This window comes from Saccopteryx leptura, chromosome 12 (assembly GCF_036850995.1).
Source record: "Saccopteryx leptura isolate mSacLep1 chromosome 12, mSacLep1_pri_phased_curated, whole genome shotgun sequence".
NCBI lineage: Eukaryota > Metazoa > Chordata > Mammalia > Chiroptera > Emballonuridae > Saccopteryx > Saccopteryx leptura.
Window position 1 is genome coordinate 52,178,466 of NC_089514.1, and position 27,126 is coordinate 52,205,591.

The window sequence follows — 27,126 nt, forward strand, 5'->3', positions numbered from 1 at the left end:
AGAGCGACGCCCGGGAGGGGCAGAGCATCGCCCCCTGGTGGGCAGAGCATCGCCCCTGGTGGGCGTGCCGGGTGGATCCCGGTCGGGCGCGTGCGGGAGTCTGTCTGACTGTCTCTCCCAGTTTCCAGCTTCAGAAAAATAAAAAAAATAAATAAATAAATAAATAAATAAATAAATAAATAAATAAAAGAAAGAACCTTAAAAAGGTTTTTGGCAATGTTATTAGAATATTAAATGAAAAGATAAAGCATTTGTCTTTCACTCTGAATAGTAATAACTATTATTAAATACTTCAAGTTACAAAATGTGCAAACATTTGTGTGTGCGTGTGTGTGGGTTGGTGCATTCAATTCAGTCTTGGGCAACTAAATGGCTAAAATAACACCCACTTGAGAAATAGCTTGGTATGCCCACACATAAAGGAAAAGGTGTTGGCAGGGAATCTGTGAAGAAGGTATTATTATTTTCACTGACAAAGGTGATATAGATGTCCAACTTTCAGGGTTTTGTTTATTTTCTTTGTTTTTCTTTTCTTTTTCTTTCTTTTTATTAATATACTTCGGGTAGGTTTTCATAGAATGGAATAATTTTTAAAAATAAATGTTAATGCAGCCTGACCTGTGGTGGCGCAGTGAATAAAGTGTTGACCTAGAACACTGAAGACGCCAGTTCAAAACCCTGGGCTTGCCTAATTAAAGCACATATGGGAATCGATGCTTCCTGCTTCTCCCCCTTCTCTTTCTATTTCTATCTCTCTCTCTCTCTCTTCCCTCCTTCTCTAAAATGAATAAATAAAATCTTTAAAAAATGTTAATGCCTAAAGAAAAGAAAAGAAAAAGATTTATGGGGGTTGGCAAAAGTAGGTTTACAGTTGTAATAAAAATAAATGATACAATATTTAATAAGTAATAACACAAGAATAAACTATGTGCCTGACCAGGTGGCGGTGCAGTGGATAGAGCATTGGTCTGGGACGCGGGGGACCCAGGTTCAAGACGCTGAGGTCACCAGCTTGAGCGCGGGCTCATCTGGCTTAAGCAAAAAGCTCACCAGCTTGGACCCAAGGTCAATGGCTCGAGCAAGGGGTTTACTCAGTCTGCTGAAGGCCTGCGGTCAAGGCACATATGAGAAAGCAATCAATGAACAACTAAGGTGTTGCAACAAAAAACTGATGATTGATGCTTCTCATCTCTCTCTGTTCCTGTCTATCTGTGCCTATCTGTCCCTCTCTCTGACTCTCTCTCTGTCCCTGAAAAAAAAAAAAAAAAGAATAAACTATATTTTCTGTATCCACAACTGTAAACCTACTTTTATCCACTCCTGTGTGTACTTGACTATTCCATTTCTATATTTCCAATATAGATTCTATTACAGAAATTTGCAAGATTCACTCACTTTTTCTTCACACCTTTCTTTCTAGATATATTTTAAAATCAGATGTCTTACTGATTATAGTAGTTTTATAACTTTTAATAGAACACAAATATTTCTAAATAAACAAGTATATTCAAGTAATGACAATTTTTTAAAAAACATTCCTTATTTGTCCTCTCTGACTGATGAAATTGACTTTAATCTTATAATATAATTGAATTATATAGCCAATATAGCAACTTTTTTGTCTTGTTCATGACTTTAAAAAGAATTATTCTAATTGATGCTACATTGATGGTGTTCTTTGTAAATAGTTTTTTTTCTTTATTAGCTTTAGGATAATAACTGTTTTCTTTAACTTGTTAAAAGGCTTATGTAAGAAATGATGCTAATTTTGACCTATTCAAATTAATTATCATGAAGCCAACATCCAATCCATTGATCTAAAACATTAAAGATAAATTCCACTAATCCAACCTCCTGCCCTCTTCAAAGAAAGCTAACCGCTATCCTTAATTCTGTGCTTATCATTCTTTTGCTTAATCACACACATGCACACATGCACACACATGTGAGCACTTCAGAGTATTTTTAAATTAACATTGTTTAAATTTTACACAAAGTCTTTATGCAGAATGTTATCTCAGTGGCATACTTCTCACACCCAAGGACAACGTAAGGTGTCGTTCTGTTGCTGCAGGCTCTGCCGTTGTTTCCTCCGCTGTAACAGACCATCTCCCCCTCTTTCACTGACTATAGTAGGTTCCAGTTTTCTGCTACTTTCCATAGTGTTGCCACCCACATTTTTGTATACTTATCTCCTGATGCTAATGTACAAGAGTTTCTCTTAAGTATGTAGCTAGGAATAGAAGTACTGGGTCTTAGTTTCTGTTCAACTTTATAAAACAAAAGTAAATTGTCTTCCGATTTACATTCTTACCAGTCATATTTAAGATATTCTTTAAAACTACATAATCTTTAATAGTGTCCTCAGATATTAATTAATATTTGTCAAATAGTAAGTGTAAAATGGTATTTAATTTCAGCACTATTTTATTATTATTTTATAATTTATTATCTTTTTATCCCACTAGAATATGACCAGGGATAGAACCTGGAATGTCCACATGCCCACCTGATGATCTATCACTAGACCAACCAGCCAGGGCCTCGAATATTATTCTCAATAAAGCCTGGTACTTTTTCTTCCTTATTGTTTTATCCCAGAACCCATTATAATGTCTGTTATATAACCTGCTCAATGGATAATTGTTAAATAAATTAATATGAAATTATTATATATAGTATTGATTACAAAACTTAATCTTTGGTACCATACTTATAGATAAAAAAATAGACATATAATCAGCATTAGTAAATTCTTAAAAGTAAGTATTTTTGATGAAGGTAATTACAGTTTACTTTTTCAACTTTGTATTGGCCTGCATATATCTATTACATATATATTGTTTTAATATCTCTGTCCTGCCTACCAAACCTTCTTGGGCATTTTTTTCAGTTTTCTTTTTTTTAATTGATTTTAATTTATTGTGCTTACATAGATTCAAGTATCCCACCGAATATACCTCCCTCCACCCCATGTTCCCCTTGATATCCCCTTTGTCCTCTCCCCCCAATGTCCTCACCCCTTCCCTTCAGGACTGGTTGTCCTCCTCTCTATAACTCTGTATTATGTATACATAATTTCACTAATCTCTTTCTCTTCTCTGATCCAATCCTCTCATTCCCTTTCCCCTGAACACCTTCCCTCTGGTCCCTTTGATCCCATCTCTACCTCTATTCTGTTCCTCAGTTCACATTGTTTATTAAATTCCTCATATGAGTGAGGTCATATGATATATTTCTTTCTTTGCCTGGCTTATTTCATTTAGCATGATAGTCTCCAGGTCCATCCATGTCACAAAAGGTAAGGTTTCTTTATTTTTCATGGCCGTGTAGTATTCCATTCTGTATATGTACCACTGCTTTTTAATCCACTCTTCTACTGATGAACACTTGGGCTGTTTCCAGATCTTGGCTATTGTAAACAATGCTGAAATAAACATGGGGTGCATTTCTACTTTTGTATCAGTGGTTTGGTGTTCTTAGGATATATTCCTAAAAGTGGGATAGCTGGGTCAAAACACATTTCCATTTTTAAATTTTTTGAGGAATCTCCATACTGTTTTCCACAGTGGCTGCACCAGTCTACATTCCCACCAGCAGTGCAGGAGGGTTCCCTTTTCTCCACATCCTCACCAGCACTTATTATGTGTTGTTTTGTTGATGAGCACCATTCTGACAGGTGTAAGGTGGTATCTCATTGTGGTTTTAATTTGCATTTCTCTAATGATTAGTGATGTTGAACATTTTTTTTATCTGCCTATTGGCCAACTGTATGTCCTCTTTGGAGAAGTGTCTATTCAGTTCTTTTGCCCACTTTTGATTGGATTGTTTACATTTCTGGTGTTGAGCTTACAAGTTCTTTATAAATTTTGGTTATTAACCCCTTATCAGACATATTGTCGAATATGTTCTCCCATTGTGTGGTTTGTCTTTTTGTTCTGTTCATATTGTCTTTAGCTGTGCAAAAGCTTTTTAGTTTGATATAGTCTCATTTGTTCATCCTGTCCTTTATTTCACTTGCTGGTGGAGATAAATCAGCAAATATATTGCTGCAATAGATGTTAGTGAGCTTACTGCCTATGTTTTCTTCTAAGATCATTATGGTTTCACAACTTACATTTAAATATTTTATCCATTTTGAGTTTTTGTGTATGGTGTAAGTTGGTGGTCTAGGTTCATTTTTTTGCAAGTAGATGTCCAATTTTCCCAACACCATTTGTTAAAGAGAGTGTCTTTATTCCATTGTATGCTCTTACCTCCTTTGTCAAATATCAATTGTCCATAAATATGTGGGTTTATTTCTGGGTTCTCTGTTCTGTTCCATTGATCTCTATGCCTGTTTTTAAGTCAGTACCAGGCTGTTCTGAGTACAATAGCCTTGTAGTATAACTTGATATCAGAAAGTGTGATACCTCCCACTTTATTCTTCTTTTTTAAGATAGCTGAGGCTATTAGTGTTCTTTTTTTGTTCCATATAAATTTTTGGAATATTTTTTCTACATCTTTGAAGTATGTCATTGGTATTTTAATAGAAATTGCATTGAATTTATAGATTGCTTTGGGTAATATAGACATTTTAATAATGTTTATTCTTCCTATCCATGAACACGGTACATGCTTCCACTTGTTTGTATCTTCCTTGATTTCTTTTATCAATGTTTTATAATTTTCTAAGTACCAGTTTTTAAACTCCTTAGTTAAATTTACTCCTAGACACTTTTTTTTGTTGTAATAGTGACGGGGATTGTTTCCTTAATTTCTCTTTCAGACAGTTCATTGTTGGTGTATAAAAATGCCAGTGATTTCTGAACCTTAATTTTATATCCTGCCACCTTCCTAAATGCATTAATCAGCTCCAGTAGTTTTTTGACTGAGACTTTAGGATTTTCTATGTACAGTATCATGTCATCAGCAAATAATGATAGTTTTACTTCTTTTCCAATTTGGATTCATTTCATTTCTACTTCTTGTCTGATTGCTGTGGCTAGGACTTCCAGGACTATGTTGAATAAGGGCAGTGAAAGGGGGCACCCTCTCCTTGTTCCTGATCTTTTTAAGGGATTGCTTTTAATTTTTGCCCATTGAGTATGATGTTGGCTGTGGGTTTCTCATAGATGGTCTTTATCATTTTGACGTATGTTCCCTGTATTCTCACTTTTCTTAGAGTTTTGATCATGAATGGGTGCTAGATTTTATCAAATGCTTTTTCTGCATTTATTGATATAATCTTGTGATTTTTACCCTTCCTTTTGTTTGTGATGGATCACATTGATTGATTTGCAAATACTGTACCAGCCTTGCCTCCCCAGAGTAAATCAAACTTGCTCATGATGTATGATTTTTTTCATATATTGTTGGATCTTGTTTGCTAATATTTTGTTGAGAATTTTAATGGCTAAGTTCATCAGGTATATTGGCCTACAGTTTTCTTTCTTTGTAATGTCTTTGCCTGGTTTTAAAATGAGGATTATGCTCATCTTATAAAAGGAGCTTAGAAATCTTCCCTCCTCTTGAATTTTTGGAAATAACTTGAGAAGGATAGGAGTTAGTTCTTCTTTGAATGAATATTTGGTAGAATTCACCTGTGAAGCCATCTGGCCCAAGACTTTTCTTTTTTTGGGGAGTTTTTTGATAACCGTTTCAATCTCATTTAAAGTAATTGGTCTATTTAGGTTTTCTGATTCTTCCAGATTGATGTTTGAAAGATTATATGTTTCGAGGAATTTGTCCATTTGATGTAGGTTGTCGAATTTCTTGTCATACAGTTCTTCATAGTATTTTCTTACAATCCTTTGTATTTCTGCTGTGTCAGTTCTTACTTCTCCACTCTCATTTCTAATTTTATTTATTTGAGTCCTCTCTCTTTTGTGTGTGTGTGTGTGTGTGTGTGTGTCTGATTAAAGGTTCATCAATCTTGTTTACCTTTTCAAAGAACCAGCTCTTTGTTTCATTTAACCTCTGTATTGATTTTTTTAGCCTCTATGGCATTTATTTATGCTCTAATCTTTACTATTTCCTTCCTTCTATGTCTTCTGGGCTTTCTTTGTTGTTCTTTTTCTAGTTCTTTCAGATGTAGGGTTGTGATGGTGAACCTTTTTTTATAAAATCATCCACTTTTGCAGTGCTGGTCAACCTGGTCCCTCTTGCCCACTAGTGGGCATTTCAGCTTTCATAGTGGACAAGGTAGTGGAGCAACCAAACAGTGCTGCAATTGGTAGTCAACCTTTTTATACCTACTGCCCACTTTTGTATCTCTGTTAGTAGTAAAATTTTTTAACTGCCCACCAGTTCCACAGTAATGGTGATTTATAAAGTAGGGAAGTAACTTTAATTTATAAAATTTATAAAGCAGAGTTACAGCAAGTTAAAGCATATAATAATAATTACTTACCAAGTACTTTATGTCAGATTTTTGCTAAGTTTAGTAGAATAAATCTTTATAAAACAACTTACTATAGTTAAATCTATCTTTTTATTTATACTTTGGTTGGTCTGCTACCGCCCACCATAAAAGTTGGAACGCCCACTAATGGGCGGTAGGGACCAGGTTGACTACCACTGTTGTAAATTTTCTTTCTTGAGGATCTATCCATTGATGTTAGTGGAGTATTAAAATCCCCTACTATTATAGTATTGTTGTTGATCTCTCCCTTTATGTCTATCAAAATCTGCTTTATAAATTTAGGTGCTCCTGTATTAGGCACATAGATATTTAAAATGGTTATATCTTCTTGTAAGATTGCTCCCTTTATCATTATGTAGTGATCTTCTTTATACCCTATCTTTGTTTTAAAGTCTATTTTGTCAGATAAAAGTATTGCTACCGCAGCTTTTTACTTTTATTTCCATTTGAAATATTATTTTTCCATCCCATCACTTTCAGTCTGTGTATCTCTTTTGTTTTGAGGTGTGTCTCTTGTAGACAGCATATGTTTGGGTCCTGTTTTCTTATCCATGCAGCTACCCTATGTCTTTTAATCGGATTATTTAATCCATTTACATTTAAGGTTATTATTGATATGTAGTTGTCTATTGCCATTTTATTCTTTAAATCTATATTCTTCTTTTTCTAGATTTTTTTCCCTTTGTTCTGTTTACAACAGGCCTCTTAACATTTTTTGCAGCATTGGTTTGGTTGTAATGAATTTCTTGAGTGTTTTGTTGGGTTTTTTTGTCTGGGAAGCTTTTTATTTCTCTTTCAATTTTAAATGTTATCATTGCTGGATAAAGAGGTCTTGGTTGGAGGTTCTTGTTCTGCATTACTTTGAATATTTCTTGCCATTCCCTTCTGGCTTCAAGTGTTTCTGTTGAAAAGTCAGATGTTATTCTTATGGAGGCTCCTCTGTAGGTAATTGACTGCTTTCCTCTTGCAGCTTTTAATATTCTTTCTTTATTTCTTAATTTTGGCATTTTGGCATTTTAATTATGATGTGTCTTGGTGTAGGCCTCTGTGGGTTCCTCTTTAATGGGACTTTCTGTGCTTCTTGAACTTGTGTGACTTTTTCCTTCATCAGTTTAGGGAAGTTTTCAGCTATGATTTTTTTTCAAACAGGTTCTCTATCCCTTGTTCTTTCTCTTCTCCTTCAGGAACCCCTATGATGCAATGTTGTTTCTCTTCATGTTGTCACAGAGCTCTCTTAGAGGTTCCTCAGATTTTTTGAGCCTCTTTTTTTTTTTTCTGCTCTGCTTTTGTGCTTCTGTTTATCTTGTCCTCTAAATTGCTGATTCAGTCCTCTGCTTTATTCAGCATACTTTTAATTCCTTCTAGTGTAGTCTTCATTTCTAATATTGTATTTGTCATTTCTGACTGGTTCTTTCTTATGATTTCAGTGTCCTTTTTGATGTTTCCTATCTCTTTATTTAGGAGTTCATTATGTCCATCTATTGTTGTCTAAGATCCTTGAGCATCCTAACAATCATTATTTTAAACTCTGCATCTGGTAATTTGGTTATTTCCATCTCAGTCAGTTCTTTTTCTGGGAATTTCTCTTGCTGATTCATTTGGATTCCATTTCTCTGTCTTACCATTTTGTCTGTGTATAGACTCCTCCTTTGGGTGTGTTGTTTGTGTAGCTAGCTGAGTGTAGGGTTGGTATTGTCTGCCTTAAATTTCCAGTTGTGTTGTTTTTATATTTTGGGGGGTTGGCATCAGCTATTGTTTGTAATCGCTGTGGGGAACTTGTCTGCTGTCACTGTACTTTTTACTATTTGTGTCAGTGTTTTATATGTCTAAGCTGGGTCAGTTGTGAGGAGCCCTCCCTTAAGATACCACTTTAACAAGGGTTGTTAGGTCCTGAACTGATGCTCTCTGTATCTAGGCACTGGATGTACCTGCCCTGGACCTCTTTGGCCAGAGCCTTCCATAGATCAGTGAGGGTCACTGCCTACGACTGGCTCTTATCAACCTTTTTTAGAGGTACAGTCGATCCAGATCTTGTGGCTGCCTCTGCTGGGCCCAGGTGCTGTTGTAAATATCAGCTGCACTCCTAGGTTAGCCTTTATCTACTCTTGGCCTGGCGGAAGTCCATTTAAAAGTTCAAGTACCCCTAAGATCTGCTTTCTGCTGCCTCTTATTGCTGGCTACTTGTTGGGCTCAGTACTGTAATTGAGAGATTAGGTATGGTATTGCATGTGGCTTGCCCCTTAGCCTCAGGTGTCATTGTATCCAGACATTTTTTTCTCTCTTTTTTTAATGTTTTTCTTCTTTTTCAACCCTCAGAATGGTGTGGCCATGGGAATTCAGTGGGTGTGGCCAATGTGTTCCCTATGTGTGGTGTGTCCACCGGCCAGTCGCCACCACTGCCGCCATCTCGGGCATTTGAGCTCAGTCACTGTCTGCGTCAGCCTGCTGCCATAGCTCCCCCAGCTTCTGCCATCACTGACAGACTTGTACGTGCACACTCCGGCTGCCGCTGCCGTGGTCATTGTGGATCTGACGCCGTGGACTCTGCCACCGTGGGTGGGCTTGTTAAAGCACTCAGGCTGCAGGCACAACCTCCCTGGTTTCTGCTGCCACAGGCAGGCTTGCACAAGCATGCTCGGTCTTCAGCTGCAACCACACGGGCCTCTGTTGCTCTGGGTAGGCTTGCGTGTGCACTCGGATGGCCCCGGTCCCCACCACTGCAGCCACGGGCGGTCTTGCATGCATTCGCTCTGGCTGCCCTGGCCCGTGCAGCCACACCGCCAGTGGCTGGCCCGCCCACCCTCCAGTGAGTACTCAGCAGCATGGGGAGGCAGTGTGGCTCAGACCTCAGCACTCACTACCTGTTTCCCTGATATGCTCCTGCTTCTAAGTGCCTCCTTGCTTTGACTAGAGCAGAAGAGCCTCCGGGATAGGCTAATTTCTTTTCTTTGCTGGTGATGCTGTTCCCAGGAAAAATAGTCACTTTAGATTTGGGGAGTGACTCTGCCCCAGAAGTTAGGGTGGCCATCCCTCAAAGTGTCTCTCCCTTTGCCTCCAAGATTACAACACTCTCCTCTCACAACTCCAGTCTTTTCAGCTCTCTCTGCTCCTGGAGCCCTGGGGGAGTGACTGTGAGTGAGGTTTTCTGCACAGTCCCTTTAAGGTGGAACCTTGGTCTGAGAGTTCTGTCTCTTTCTCGCAAACAGTATCCCAGCTCTTTTCCCAGCTAAATACTGTCCAGATGCCTCTTCTAGGCTCTCAGGCTCTAGGCTGGGGCTCTGGTCCTGGGGCTGAGGACCCACAACTCTCCAGGCAACCCACCCTGCCACAAGAGTTTCTCCCAGCCACTACTTGCTCCTGGGAGTGGAGCAGCCATTTCCACATCTCTGCCTTTCCTACCAGTCTCTGTGTGGCTTCTTCAGTGTTCCTTGATTATAGAATCCTCCTAGTTTAGTTCAAAGTTAGTTTTTCAAGATGATTGTTTTTAAAATTAAGTTGTAATCCACTTTGGTTCTGCAAGGTGGGAATTGGAACATCCACTTACTTCGTTGCTATCTTGCTGCCCCCCTTCTTGGGCATTTTCTGAATAGAAACAGTATGAGGTCATTTAAATTAAAAAACATTGAGTCATATTGCCTAGGTTTAAGAGGAAAATTTCCCACTAAAGGCACCTCATGAGTATCTAAAACACACACACATGCACATGCATGCACACACACTCACAGGCACACATTATCAATATGAAAGAAAGGTATTAGTTCATGGTTTGTTGTCACAGACCTAGAAAAGCTGCTACTCATTAATGCAAACTATTTTATTATCTATTTACACAATTATCTAAAGCAGGGGTCTCAAACTCGCAGCCCGCATGCCGCATGCGGCCCGCCGAACAATTTTGTGCGGCCCGCAGACTAATCCACGAACTTCGCAGGCTGCGAGTTTGAGACCCCTGATCTAAAGGTATCTCAAAGTTATATAGTACTCATTTATTATTATCGTTAGAAGTTTATGTTGAAAACAGATATTTATCCGAATGCACATAAAATAAATTTTCAGTTCCTGATCTATAAGTCTAGATTCAGTTAATTCAGAATGAAATGTTGGTGAGATTTGAATATAGATTCTTAGAGCAGTAATTCTCAGAGTATGGTTTGAGAAACTGTGAGGGTGTCTCATATCCTTTTAGGAGCTTCACAAGTTCCTCTCTTTTCTAACTACATATCTAAGTGAGGCCAAATCTTTACATATACTTTATTTAAAGTAACATATTAAAAAAGACTGAATGCTGAAACATATGAAATGACAGGTGATACATTTCTTGTGTGGAGAATGGCAAAATAACACTTGAACACTTAGATCAACTGGAAATTCAGTTGTTTTCAAGGCTGGGCTCCTACCAGCATCTTACTGGACAAGAAAAATGTTAAAAATGTACTTGGAGTAAACTTCAAAGAAATGCATTATAAAAAACATAACTTTAGATTATTATTTTTCAGCATCCTTAAGTCTCAATTTTCTGTGGGAAAATATGCAATAGAAAGATAATGTGGGTTGCCTCTGGAAAAAGGATTGAAGGCATCTGGGAAATGGAGTGGGAAGAACTTCTCTTCATATTATATCCTTGTTCATCTTTAAATTATATCACAATGCTTGGATTTTCTCTTCAAAAGCAAATTAATCTAAAACAAAAATCAAAGAAATAATCAGATGGGAATCTGTGCTTTGTTGGACTTCACTTACTCATTTAATTATTTTCCCTGTTTTAAAATGTCTGAAGGGAGAGAGCAACATACATTTTTAAGTGTTTTGAACACTGAGTTATCCTTAATCCCTGAGAAAAAGAGGCCATTGTATTAAACAGCCTATGTTAATGGTGCTTTGGGGAATTAGGAAGAAGGGGTGTTGACCAGGCATGAAGCAAAGTGTTATTAAAATAGGATAAGAACCTTACAAAATAAGCCAGATTTTGGAATTTATAATTCAGGAAAAGAGCAAACATTTGAAATAAGAGATAACCAGAGAAATAAAAGTCCCTGAGGAAAACTCAAAACCTGAGGAATTTTAATGGGTCTTTTACTCCCAAGAATTAAAGCTTGAGTCAGTTTATTAGATCATCAAAGGATGATACCACAAGGCTGAGTGACTTGGAAACATTTGAGTTCATTTGTTTTTCAGCTACTTTAAAATACTGCTCTATTTTTTTCTGAATGTACAACATTTTGTTGATAACTCTAATTTCTGGCTACCAGATGTAATAATAAATTATAATAAGTGTGTTAACTAGTACAGAACACAATGGAAATTTTATGCTTTTGTTCTACATGTTACACTTTAATGTTCCTATTAATGTTATATCAAACATCCCATAGCATCTATATCATAGCATTGTCTTTGGTTTAACAATGAACTCATACTATCATGTTAAATATTTGGTCTACTACTGGGACCATATCCTTTCTTTTCTGAATTTTTGGTAGTAAGATTACTTCAACATGATACTTATATAGAATTACATTTCCATATAAATAAAAAAAAATGTTTATCTAATCCTCTTATATATTCTGTTGTTTATTATTAGTCTGTGGAAGTTATTTTTGGATCTTGCTACCAGTCTTCCATAAGGGGTCATTATTACTCTCTTTATTTTCTGAGGGAAAACTTTTAAGGTGGATTACAAATATATCAGCTGACTTGTCTTCAGCTGCAGAACACATCTATCTGATGTCTTTATGGTTGAAATCTGCTAATGTGACTATAGCTTGCTCATTTTATAGTCAAATACAATCAGAGTATTATTATCTAGACTCATTACTCTATAGATCAGCATGTTGCAGCACCTGGAAGTTTGTCAGAAGAAATGCAGGATGTCGTACCCCATCCTACAGCTACTGAGTCACCACAGTTCATTTTAAAAACCTTCCCTGGTAATTCACGTATACATGAAACTTTGAGAACCACTGCTCTCAAGATCCTATTTGCCACATTTTGCAAAATGGAGTTCTTTTATCTTTTACCATTTAACTTTGATATTGATGTTGTTTGATTCATTTTCCTTTAAGTGAATGAGATGTCCTTTGTTTGGGCTTTCATCTGTTAGTCACACATAGTCCTCATGACTTGTTTACTTCCTTCAGAAACTGCATTATTTAGACAATAGGTGAACTTTCATTACCTTCATGCATGGAATTAGATCTGTGTTATTGTACAGTTTTATATTTTCAACAATTACAAGGCTATTTAATTATTTCTAAATTTAAGAAGTTTTAAAAATATATGCTGCATTGTTTATCATTAGGGAATAAGTTTAAACAAGCATAATCTTGATAAATATTTAGGATGGGGCTCTTCTAATATTCAGGAAAAGTTCAGAAATGTGTTATCTTTGATGTGGATGTAAGAATATCTTCTCCTTTTGCTTTACCATATTTCTTTGTCTTTTATGTTGAAAACTTATCTGGAATGCCAGCTAAAATTACTGTGGCTAAGAGGATACAAAATTCAACAATTAGAGTTTTACTATTTTGTGTGAGATGACACATACCCTTATTCTGCCATCCCTATCCTCAGCCTTCAGGCCCAGTCGAGGCTCATGAAGTCTGTGTTGCTCTGCCTGTTCTTTCTTCTGAGATTCTTTGATTTTTTAGCATGGGGTGAGACAAAAGTGGAAGTATACATACTTCTCCATGTATTACAAGCCTGTGTGATTCTTATTCATTGGGGAACACTCAGAGGCCATGCTAATTTCCTTCCCAAGCCTTTTAACACAAGCATAAAGCTTGCAACCTCTCTAAAAATGTGGATGTACAGATACAGGCTGTAGGAACAATAAAAAATAAGTCTCTAAGGAAAGAAATACTCAAACCTTAAGAACACAAAGACTTTATTTCCTGGTCAGATAGATTAGTTGTTTATAGCATCACCCCAACACACCAAGGTCATGGGTTCAATCCCTGGTCAGGACACATACAAGAATCAACCAATGAATGCATGAATAAATAGAACAACAAATCATGTTTTTCTCTCTCTAAAATCAATCAATAATTTTTTAAAATAAAAAAAAAACATGGCTACCTTCTGGAAGAAGAGTTGGAGGACATACTTCATATTATAGTACTGGTTGAAGAATTTGTAATAGTGAAAGCAGAGCTCAAGGAAATTTCTTCATTATCTTTCTTCATGAAATTCTCAATAAATCATGCAGCAACAGTAATTTAGCATCTGGTTGTTATGGGCAACATGATTCTGATGTACTTTAGGTTTTCATTCCTTACTTAGAAAAGAAATAATTCTCATAGATTACACAATAATTCTCTATTTCAAATGCCTTTAGGTTATAGAAGAAGATAATGTATCTTTCACAGTGTATCATTAAAAAACACACACACACAAAAGAAAAAACCGCATCAAGCCTGGTAGGGAGCACCAAGGAGTGATGAGTCTCCCCAGCTTACAAAAACGGGGGGGGGGGTGAAGCTGAGAGCCAAGAAGGGCTCTCACTCCAAGTAAAGGAGTAGAAAATATTGCTCACAGCCACTTGCCTGGGGACCTGGGAACAAGGTGTGTTGAAAGGGCTGGCTAATCTTCCAAAAGAAAAGGGGAGAGAGAGAGACAGAGGGTGAGGGGCAAAGGAATGAATGAGAAGCTGACTCATTCAGTGCTGGAGGCGGCCATAGCTGGGGGAGGGGTTGATACTTCCACACAATACAAGACTAAAGTGGTTCCGGGTGACCCATATCCAAACATCTCTCCAGCTCCAATCAGCGAACAAGACACAGTTGAAAACAAAAAGTGTAAAGGAGGGGCAGTAACTCAGGTCTCCATGGAGATCTGAGATACACCTCCCCCTACTGAAGTGGAGAAAATACCCTACCCTCAGAGAGAGTAACTGACAGATCAGGCCTTCAGAGTCTCAGGTTATACTCACCCGCATTCCTGGATACAGTTTCAAAAAGCCCCCTGCTGAGATCAGTAAACAAGACTACCACATGTTAAGAAAACTGAGAAGAAAACAAACAAATCAAGACTTCAAAGTATCTCTACTAGAAAAGCCAAATCCGACAGTGGATTACAAATAACAGCTGATGCCAACCCAAGAAGACCTAGAAATAACACAACTGAAAATTGGAGGCAGACAACATCAAGCCTAGACTCAACAAGCTCTACAAACAATACACCCAAACACACAGATATAATGAGATGACAGAGAAGTTCAATCCAAATGAAACCACAAGAGAAACCTCCAAGAAATGAACTGAGTGATATGAAAATAACCACACTACTGGATGCAGAGTTTATAATGATTGTTAGAATGCTTAGGGATCTTAGAACAACAATGGATGGTCATTCCAAACACCTAAATAAATAAATAGCAAGTATAAAAAAGGACATTGAAATATTAAAAAAGTATCAGTTGGAAATGACAAATACAATATCAGAAATGAAGAACACAATGGAAGAAATTAAAAGCAGGATGGATGAAGCTGAAGATTGAATCAGCAGTTGGGAGGACAAGTTGAAAAAAGGCATGGATACAGTACAGAAAAAAGAAAAGACTCAAAAAGTCTGAGGAAACTCTAAGAGAGCTCTGTGACAATATGAAAAGAAATAACATTCACATCAAGGGATTCCTGAAGAAGAAGAGAAAGAACAAGGGATAGAGACTTTGTTCAATTATATCATAGCTGAAAACTTCCCTCAATTAATGCAGGAAAACCTCTCACAAGTACAAGAAGTACAGAGAACTCCATTAAAGAGAAACCTGAAGAAATCTACACCAAGAAACATCATAATTAAAATACCAAAGCTAAGTGATAAAGAGAAAATATTAAAAGCTGCTAGAGAAAAAAAGGCTATCACCTACAAAGGAGCCCCTATAATGATAACTTTCAACTTCTCAACAGAAACACTTGAGGCCAGAAGGGAATGGCAAGAAATATTCAAATGCAGAACAAGAACCTACAACCAAGACTACATAATCTAGCAAGGCTATCATTTAAAATTGAAGGAGAAATAAAAAGCTTCCCAGACAAAAAAAAAACTCAAGAAATTCATTACAACCAAACCAATGCTGCAGGAAATGTTAAGGGACCTGTTGCAAACAAATCAAAGTGGGAAAAGAATATAGCAAAAGAGGAATGCAGCTGTAAAGAATAAAATGGCAATAAATAACTACATATCAATAAATAACCTTAAATGTAAATGGATTAAATGAACCAATCAAAACACATAGGGTAGCTGAGTGGATAAGAAAACAAGACCCATACATATGCTGTCTACAAGAGACACACATTAAAACAAAAGATGCACATAGACTAAAGATAAAAGGAGGGAAAAAAAAATATTTCCTGCAAATGGAAATGAAAAAAAACCTAAGGTATCAATACTTATATCAGACTAAATGGACTTTAAAACAATAGTTACAGTAAAATATAAAGAAGGTCACTATATAATGATAAAGGGAGCAATCCAACAGGAAGATATAACCATTATACATATCTACGCACCTAAATATATAAAGCAGACTTTGATGGATATAAAGGATAAGATCAACAGCAATACATAATTGTAGGGGATTTGAATACCTCACTAACATCACTAGATAGATCTTCAAGAAGAAAATTAACAAAGAAACATCAGATTTAAAGGACACACTAGATCAGCTTGATTTATTAGATATCTTTAGAACCTTTCACCCTAAAGCAGCAGAATTTACATTCTTTTCAAATGCTAATGGTACATTATCTAGGATAGACCACATGTCAGGGCACAAAAGTGGTCTCAACAAATTTAAGAAGATTGAAATCATATCAAGCATTTTCTCTGATCACAATGGCATGAAACTAGAAATCAACCACAACAGATAAACTAAAAAATTCTCAAACACATGGAAACTAAATAGCAGGTTGTTAAATAATGAATGGACTAACAATGAGATCAAAGAAATAAAATATTTCTTAGAAACAAATGATAAGAGCATGTAACAACTCAAAATTTTTGGGACACAGCAAAAGCGGTACTGAGAGGAAAGTTCATAGCACTACAGTCATACTTTAAGAAGCTAGAAAAAGTTCAAATAAACAACTTAACCCTGCATCTAAAAGAACTAGAAAAAAAACAGCAAGTAAAGCCCTGATATAGTAGAAGGAAGGAAATAATAAAGATCAGAGTGGAAATAAATGACATAGAGCGTAAAAAAAACAATACAGAGGATCAATGAAACTAGGAGCTGGTCCTTTGAAAAGGTAAACAAGATTGATGAACCTTTAACTAGACTCACCAAGAAAAAAAGAGAAAGGACTCAAATAAATAAAATTAGAAATGAGAGTGGAGAAATAACAACTGACACAACAGAAATCCAAAATATTGTAAGAAAATACTATGAAAAACTGTATGTCAAAAACTAGACAACCTAAATAAAATGGACAAATTTCTTGAAACATACAATCTTCCAAAAATCAATCTGAAAGAATCAGAAAACCTAAACCACCAATTACAACAAATGAGATCGAAACAGTTATTAAAAACTCCCAAAAAAGAGAAGTCCTGGGCCTGATGGCTTCAAAAGTGAATTCTATCAAATATTCAAAGAACTAACTCCTATCCTTCTTAAGCTATTTCAAAAAATTCAAGAGGAAGGAAGACTTCCAAGCTCCTTTTATGAGGCGAGCATAATTCTGATTACAAAACCAGGCAAAGGAATACAAAGAAAGAAAATTATAGGCCAATACCCTTGATGAATATAGATGTTAAAAATCTTCAAGAAAATATTAGCAAACCGCATCCAGCAATATATAAAAAAAATTATAGACCATGATCAAATGGGATTTATTCTGGGAAGGCAAGGCTGGTGCAATATTCACAAATCAATCAATGTGATTCATCACATAAACAAAAGGAAGGAGAAAAACAACATGATAATTTCAATAGATGCAGAAAAAACATTTGATAAAATCCAACACCCATTCATGATCAAAACTCTCAGCAAAGTGGGAATACAGGGAACATACCTCCACATGATAAAGGCCATCTATGACAAACCCACAGCCAACATCATAATCAATGGGCAAAAATTAAAAGCAACCCTCTTAAGATCAGGAACTAGGCAGGGGTGCCCCCTTTCACCACTCTTATTCAACATAGTCTTGGATGTCCTAGCCACAGCATTCAGACAAGAAGAGGAAACAAAAGGCATCCAAATTGGAAAAGAAGAAGTGAAACTATCATTATTTGCAGAGGATATAATATTGTATATAGAAAACCCTGAAGTCTCAGTCAAAAAAGTACTGGACTGATAAATGAAGTCAGCTAGGTGGCAGGATATAAAATCAATACTCAGAAATTAGAGGCATTTTTATACACCAACAATGAACTGTTAGAAAGAGAAATTAAGGAAACAATCCCCTTCACTATTGCAACAAAAAAATAATGTACCTAGCAGTAAATTTAACCAAGGAGATTAAAGACTTGTACTCAGAAAAGTATAAAACATTGATAAAACAAATCAAGGAAAATACAAACAAGTGGAAGCATATATCCTGCTCATGGTTAGAAAGAATAAACATCATTAAAATGTCTATATTACCCAAAGCAATTTATAAATTCAGTGCAATACCAATTAAATTACCAATGACATACTTCAAAGATATAGAACACATATTCCAAAAATTTATATGGAACCTAAAATGAACACAAGTAGCCTCAGCAATCTTGAAAAGGAAGAATAAAGCTGGAGTTATCACACTTCCCGATATCAAGATATACTACAGGCGGTGGTGCAGTGGATAGAGCATTGGACTGGGATGCCGAGGACCCAGGTTCAAGACCCCGAGATCGCCAGCTTGAGTGCGGGCTCATCTGGTTTGAGTAATAGCTCACCAGCTTGGACCCAAGGTTGCTGGCTCCAGCAAGGGGTTACTTGGTCTGCTGAAGGCCTGTGGTCAAGGCACATATGAGAAAGCAATCAATGAACAACTAAGGTGTTGCAATGCGCAATGAAAAACTAATGATTGATGCTTTTCATCTCTCCATTCCTGTCTGTCTGTCCCTGTCTAACCCTCTCTCTGATTCTCTATCTGTCTCTGAAAAAAAAAAATATATTACAAGGCCATTGTACTCAAAACAGCCTGGTACTGGCATAAGAACAGGCATATAGATCAATGAAACAGAACAGAGAACCCAGAAATAAACCCACAGCTTTATGGACAACTGATATTTGACAAAGGAGGTAAGAGCATACATTGGAGTAAGGACAGCTTCTTTATTAAATGGTGTTGGGAAAATTGAACATCTACCTGCAAAAAAAATGAAACTAGACCACCAACTTACACCATTCACAAAAAGAAACTCAAAATGAATAAAAGACTTAAATATAAGTTGTAAAACCATTAGCATCTTAGAAAAAAAAAAACATAGGCAGTAAGCTCTCTGACATTTCTCACAGCAATATATTTACCAATTTATCTCCACAGGCAAGTGAAATAAAAGATCGGATAAACAGCCCTGGCCAGTTGGCTCAGCGGTAGAGCGTCGGCCTGGCATGCAGGGGACCCGGGTTCGATTCCCGGCCAGGGCACATAGGAGAAGCGCCCATTTGCTTCTCCACCCCTCTCCCCTCCTTCCTCTCTGTCTCTCTCTTCCCCTCCCACAGCCAGGGCTCCATTGGAGCAAAGATGGCCCGGGCGCTGGGGATGGCTCCTTGGCCTCTGCCCCAGGCGCTGGAGTGGCTCTGGTCAAGGCAGAGCGACGCCCCGGAGGGGCAGAGCATTGCCCCCTGGTGGGCAGAGCATTGCCCCTGGTGGGCGTGCCAGGTGGATCCCGGTCGGGCGCATGTGGGAGTCTGTCTGACTGTCTCTCCCAGTTTCCAGCTTCGGAAAAATACAAAAAAAAAAAAAAAAAAGATCGGATAAACAAATGGGACTATATCAAGCTTAAAAGCTTTTGCACAGCTAAAGACAATAAGAACAGAATAAAAAGACAAACTACACAATGGGAGAACATATTCGACAATACATCTGATAAGGTTTTAATAACGTAAATTTATATAGAACTTGTAAAACTCAACACCAGGAAGACAAACAATCCAATCATAAAATGGGCAAAAGATATGTATAGACACTTCTCCAAAGAAGACATACAAATGGCCAATAGACATATGAAAAAAATGCTCAACATCACTACTCATTGGAGAAATGCAAATTTAAACCACAATAAAATATCACCTCACATCAGTCAGAATGGCGCTGATCAACAAAACAACACAGAATAAGTACTGGCGAGGATGTGGAGAAAAGGGATCCCTCCTGTACTGCCTGTGGGAATGCAGACTGGTGCAGCCACTATGGAAAACAGTATGGAGATTCCTCAAAAAATTAAAACTCAAACTGCCCTTTGACCCAGCTATCTCTCTTTTAGGAATATACCCCAAGAACACCATAGCACTGTTCCAAAAGGAGAAATGCACCACCATGTTTATGGCAGCATTGTTCACAATAGCGAGGATCTGGAAACAGCTCAAGAGTCTGTTAGTGGACTAGTGGATTAAAAAGCTTTGGTACATATATACTATGGAATACTATTCAGGCATAAGAAATGATGACATTGGATTATTTACAATAACATGAATTGTCCTTGATAACTTTATACTGAGTGAAATAAGTAAATCAGAAAAAAACTAAGAACTATATGACTCCATACATATGTGGGACATAAAAATGAGACTCAGAGACATGGACAAGAATGTGATCGTAAGGGGAGGGTGTTAGAGGGAAGGAGATGGGGGGTGGGGGGAGGAGAGGGGCACAAAGAAAACCAGATAGAAGGTGATGGAAGACAATTTGACTTTGGGTGAGGGGTATGCAACATAATCTAATGTCAAAATAATCTGGAAATGTTTTCTCTGAACATATGTACCCTGATTTATCAATGTCACCCCATTAAAATTAATAAAAAATTAATCAATTAATTAAAACACACACACAAAATCCATTAATATATTTTCTTTTTCTTTTGGACAAATAAAGAGACCAACATTATTTTCACTGTCTTTAGAACTCTGCCAGTAAGAACACATGACACAAGTGATGGTGTTGGATGAGGCAGTTTTTTTGTTTGTTTGTTTTTTTAATTAAGTGAGGCAGGGAGGTGGAGAGACAGATTCTCATATGTGCCCGCCCAGGATACACCTGGAAAGCCCACTAGGGGGCGATGCTCTGTCAATTTGGGGCCTGTGCTCTATTGCTCAGCAACCAAGCTATTCTCACGCTTGAGGAGAGGCCATGGTGCCATCCTCAGCACTGGGGGTCAATTTGCTCAAATGAGCCATGGATGAGGAGGGGGGGGAGAGATACAGGGGGAGAGAAAGAGAGACAGTGAGAGAGAAAAAGGAGAGGAGTTGAAAAGCAGTTGACCGCTTCTCTTGTGTGCCCTGACCATGAATTAAACCTGGGACATCCACAAGCCAGGCCTATGCTCTACCACTGAGCCAACCAACCAGGGCTGGATAAGGCAGTTTCTTAAGTGCTTTTGCAAATTTGTAAATGGGTGAAAGAAAGTTGTATCTCTTTTCCCTAATAGTTTCACAGAATGAACTCCTAAGAGTGACAAATATTAAATTATCAGTATACTTTTCTGAAATTAAGATAAAAATGAAAGAAAACCAAATATCTCTCTTTCCATTATCTTGGATAACATTTTTTTAAACATACAGTAAAGTTCATACTATTTAAATTCCAATACGTTTCACACTAATTTCTAACCTCCCTGGCATGACTCAACTACACTCTGAAACAGGCCAGTGGTTGTCCAAGTTTGCTGACACATGTTCTCCAGCTGGCTGACTCCCCAAAGCTGCACCTACCTCACCACAAGCGTAAACTGAAACAATATTTCTATGTTCTCTTAAAATTTTTACTTTAATGTTTTCTGTTATTCTAAAGGATGTAAATACTTTTTGCCTTATCTAAAAGCACTCATGATTATCTGTTAAATAATTTCTGTCAAAAATTACTTCACAAGTATTTTATTATAACTTTATGTATAAGCAATGCTTTATTGTTCTTCTATATTGAAGTTCACTCACAATGGGTTATATATGCAATTCAAATTATAAACACAGCGTAAGTGAAATTATTCTTTATTCTATAAATTACAGCCAGTGTGAGGAAACAGATGGAGCACTCAAAGGGTTTAAGTAAAGAGGATTAATTTCAGGGGTTATTTACAGAGATGTAGGCAGAGTTCTGTATAGTAAACCAACAAGGGATGGTCAAGTACCAAGGTCCACTTGCAGGTGGGAACTGGAGGAGCTGTTGCCATTCTTGGTTTTGAAAAGGGAAGGGAAGGGAAAGGAAGAGGAAGGAAGGGAAAGGAAGGAAATGGCATTACCAGAGTCCAGTGAAACCTGAATCTATAGAACACAGAGCGCCTGATTTGATTTGCCTTTGTAGAGGGACACACCCAGTAAGTGCCAAAACCTCAATGATCCTGCAAGAATAAGGGGAGAAATAATGTACCAAAGTTGTTCATTCCTCTTACCCTCTATTGTTTTGTTAGTGAATTCTCTGAAAAATTAAGCAAATTATTAAGGGCAATAGTAATTGATTCTCAAATCAAGTATTCTTTCATAGTGAACCACACAGTTTCTGCTAGATTAACTACATCCTGTAAATCAACAACCCACAGGATATTATCCAAGGCTCAGACCATTACTGACTCCAGTAGGCACGTTCTATTGACTAAGATGTTTCAAGGTAATGGAGCACATAGCAAAACAAGATTTCATAAGTCTGACATTATTGTTGCATTTCTTTCAACAATAACTAAGATCCTTGTTTAGAGAATATGTATGTTGTAGAAGAAACCACAGTGATGATTAAGGCATTCTAGAAAATTTTAAGTAATAGTGCTGGCAGGAAAGGGATACCTGTATGCAGAATGCACATATATTCCTATAAAGTTAAATTCCTGCCCTTTCTTTGATAGAAGTGGTAAAAATGTAATCAATCAGACATCATGTAGCTGTGGGCCACTTAGCAAATGGTGCCAAATGAGGGGCCCTGTATTAGCTTTTACTGAACCAACGTTGGGTAGGTAGTAGTTGCAGGGGTCAGCTGAGCCTTGGTGAGGAGGCATGTGTTTCATTGTCTACTTCAGGTATAGTCTTCATCCCTCCTCAACGGCCATTGTTCTCAATACCAGAGAGACCAACTTTGCCATTGGCTTCTCCTGCCTTCGTCTTCATTTTACAGAGGATAGGCAACTCAGAGCTTTTCTGGAGCTAGTGCTACTCTCACTATCTGAGTTTTTAAAACATTTTTTTCAATGTTCAGTTTCCCTTAATGACCCCCATATCCCTGAAGGGCAATGAATTTCTAAATGTCTTGGTCAAGGTAAGGTTCTCTGAGTTCTCCCTGCAGAGAAGGGTAGGCTGAGCAAGTAAAATATGCATTTACTTAAAACAACAACAACAACAACAAAAAAGCCCAAAACTTTTTTAAAGGATTTACCCCATCAATCCTATCACCCTAAGTATTAGACTTCTTTTTCTGGTGTACCTGAAATCTTCTATTGTCTTAATTTCATTGACTGTAGCCACTGGTATGTCTATGCTTAAAATAACTAACATGCAGATATAGAAAGCCACTCTAAGTTGGTCTAGCAGCACACTCAATCTTTTTTTTTTTTCAATGATTGCTTTTGTTTGTTTATTTATATTCAATATTGTTTTGTATTAGTTTCAGGTGCACAGCATAGTGGTTAGACAATCATATACTTTACAAAGCTTCCCTTGTGTATTTCCAGAATCCACCAGGCACCATACATAATAATTACAATATTATCAACTATATTCTCTATGCTGTACTTTACATCTCATGTCTACTCTGTAACTACCAGTTTATACTTCTCAATCCCTTCCCCTTTTTCAAGCAGTCCCCTACTTCTCTCCCCTGTGGCAACCACCAGTCTGTTCTCTATGCATCTGTTTATGTTTTGTTTGTATTGTCCTTTAGATTTCACGTGTAAGTGAAATTGTATGGTACTTGTCTTTCTCTGATTTATTTCACTTAACATGAAATCCTCTAGGTCCATCCATGCTATTGAGAATGGTAAGATCACGTTCTTTGTTATGGCTGAGTAATATTCCATTGTGTATATATATGTATGCATGGACCACCACTTCTTTATCTAATCCTCTATTGATGGGGACTTGAGTGGCCTCCTTTTCTTGGCTATTATAAATAATTCTATATTAACATAGGATGCACATATTATTTTGAATTAGTGTTTTAAGTTTCTTTGGGTATATAACTAGAAGTTGAATCTCTGGGTCATAAGAAAGTTTCATTTTAAAATTTTTGAGTAACTTCTATACTGCTTTCTATAATGGCAGCACATTCAATCTTGAATTCTGGATAGACATATCCATATTAATGAATTGAACCTGACTTACTTTTATTTTATTCTCCTTGGTTTTACATCCTCAGAATACATTCTTACACATGCTCCCCAACCTTCTATAACAAAGCAGGTTGGCAAGGTCCTGCATCTTTGGTGAGTTCAATTTATTTTTTCCTGAAGGAAACCTCACTCTTACCTTTACGGATTATTCAGGAATACAAACCATGGAATATGCCTCAAGAAAATAAAGAGTATCTGAGAGAGAGAGAGAGAGAGAGAGAGAATCAGAGATGGGATGTGCTGTTGCTGAGAACAGTTATTCTCTTGCGATAACTTCTTTAAGTGCAGTATGGAAGGGTTTTGCTCTGGAAGGCCAGTATCCTCAGATAATGACAAAGGTGAGACAGCACATTCAAACTTGTCTGTCCTGGAGTCATACAAGTTAGTAGATTCTTGGTCACCATAGAGTTTTTCTGATTTTCTACCTGTACTTTGAATTGGAGGCGCAAGTTCCTAAGGCACATTTTTTTTTAATCTGTAATATTTCCAGTGTAATAAGAAGCAATTATCTGACCCCATTATCTCTGTAATCACCACAACTGACGACAACCAAATGTTACAATTTCTTTATCTTGCTGTACCTTGCTCTTTGAAGAAAGCACTATGTTCTTTGATTAAGTAATTGCTATGGGCCCTGGCTAGTTGGCTCAGTGGTAGGGTGTTGGCAGGGAAGATGGACATCCTAGGTTTGATTCCCAGTCAGGGCACACAGGAGAAGCGACCATCTGCTTCTCTATCCCTCTCCCTCTCCATTCTCTCTCTTCCTTTCACACAGCCATAGCTTGGTTGGTACAAGTTGACCCTGGGCACTGTTGATAGTTCCATGGCCTCACCTCAGGCACTAAAATAGCTAGGTTGTCAACAGAGCAATGGCCCCAGATGGGCAAGAGCATCACCTGGTAGGGGGCTTGCCGGGTGGATTTCAGTCAGGGCACATGCAGGAGTCTGTCACCCTACCTCCCTGCTTCCCACTTAAGAAAAAAAAATGTAATTGTTGCTATGCTCACTGCATACTATGGATTACCAGTGTTTCATCTCTCCTAGAATGTGATTATCCATGTGTTTATTAACTATATGACCAAACTAATACCAGATTCTCAATTAGAGAGCTGGGACATGCCTGATGCTCTATTAAATAGCATCCTGATTAAATGACAGAAAATACAGTTCAAACTGTTTAAGTGGAGAGAATTCAACTAAGTGGCTAATCTAATCAGAAGTATGTGAAGGGTTAAAGGAACTGTCAGTGGGTGGTGACTAGGATCCACTGCCACTCGTAGGCCTGGCATGTCAAGAGAGCCCACTGTTATCAGAGGTTGGAGAGAGGTAGAGCTGTGGCAGAAGGATGACAGCATCTGTGCTTACTGAGAAACTCTCAGGATCATAGCAAGGTGGGCACAAGGGTGCAGAGAAAATGCTCTCCGTCTCCCCACTCCCAGCCAATGACTTCCTTTGGTGGTCAACCATTGTCTAACCCAACTGGAAGCCAGACAAGACAGAAAGTCTCGGTGTTGGTCTGTAGAGAAAAGAAAAGTAAGTACAGTTTAAGTCTCCTCTTTTTTTTTTAATTTATTTATTTTACAGAGACAGAGAGAGGCAGAGAGAGGGATAGATAGGGACAGGCAGGCAGGAACAGAGAGATGAGAAGCATCAATTATTAGTTTTTTCGTTGCAACACCTTAGTTGTTCATTGATTGCTTTCTCATATGTGCCTTGACCATGGGCCTTCAGCAGACTGAGCAACCCACTGCTTGAGCCAGCGACCTTGGGTCCAAGCTGGTGAGCTTTGCTCAAACCAGATGAGCCCGCACTCAAGCTGGCGACCTCAGGGTCTCGAACCTGGGTCCTTCCACATCTCAGTCTGATGCTCTACCCACTGCGCCACCGCCTGGTCAGGCTTAAGTCTCCTCTTGATACATGAGAAATTTAAAGTAAAATGAGTTCAAATGTTAACATGGTAAAATAGTTTTTTCAAATAAAAAATCTCTGGTGAAGATTAAAAACATCTTAATTGCAAATATAGAATGAGAAAAGGCCTTCAGATATGATTTTTATTTTCCAGCAATATTTCTATATATGAAAAAATTACACAAATAGTCAATAATGACAACAAAAAAAATCTTGAGAGCTCAAAACTATTTTTAATAAAAATTTATATCTTACAGCAAACATAGCACAGATAAGTACTGTGACTCATGATGGTACTATAGACTGTACCTCCCTTGTTTATGGTAGATAGAATACAACAAATGGTTCAATATGATATATTTGTTATAGGATTGTAAAAGCTTTGAGAATGAAAATACTAAACACATTTTTATGTTTATAAGTGTTTCAATATGTTTCAGTCTACCAAGTAGCAGAATTCTAAGTCTCCTAGCTTATAAATTTTCACATTCAAACAGCTAGAATAATTTTCTCCATTCACCCAATATGAGTCACTATCTCCTAATAGAACACAATGCCTCTAATTCCTTTCTGCTGCAGTCTGAAATCATAAGATTTCTGAGAGTGAAAAGGCACCTGAGGTACAAATCCACAGAAGGAATCTAAGTATTATAAAATACTCGGAAAGGGTCGGCTATCCAAGGAGCAAAAACGCGCCTTATCTATTATGATACCACATATTCAGTATTATAGTCACTGTCTGTGCAAGAAATAGCTCTTCTAAGGGTCACTCAACCTCGCCATTTTGCTTTGCATGTGTGATGAGTACAGATTCAATCAATAAATCAATGGAAGGAGAGAGAGGTTTTATTTTCTTAAGATGAACAACTTTGTCAGCATGACTGTGAGTTTTAACTCAAGTGCAAGTTTATTTTTAAAAACTTGTCAGAAATAAATATCAGCTATAAATATAATATGTAATCACACTTTGTCAAGACCAAATGTGTTGGTCCCTTGGAGGGAGAGTGTGTGCCTATTTGCTTTCCATGGCAGTAACAGTAACAATCAAAGCTTGAAAGGCTAGTACATCAGGTGAATGATACAGAGCAGGTGGGCAGAGGAGAAAAGTTGTTCAAAAAATGTTTGGAACCCTCTGTTGAGAGACAAGAGGATCTTTTTCAAAAATTCCAAGAGTGGCCCTGGCCGATTGGCTCAGCGGTAGAGCGTCGGCCTGGAGTGCGGGGGACCCGGGTTCGATTCCCGGCCAGGGCACATAAGGAGAAGCTCCCATCTGCTTCTCCACCCCACCCCCTCCTTCCTCTCTGTCTCTCTCTTCCCCTCCCGCAGCCAAGGCTCCATTGGAGCAAAGATGGCCTGGGCGC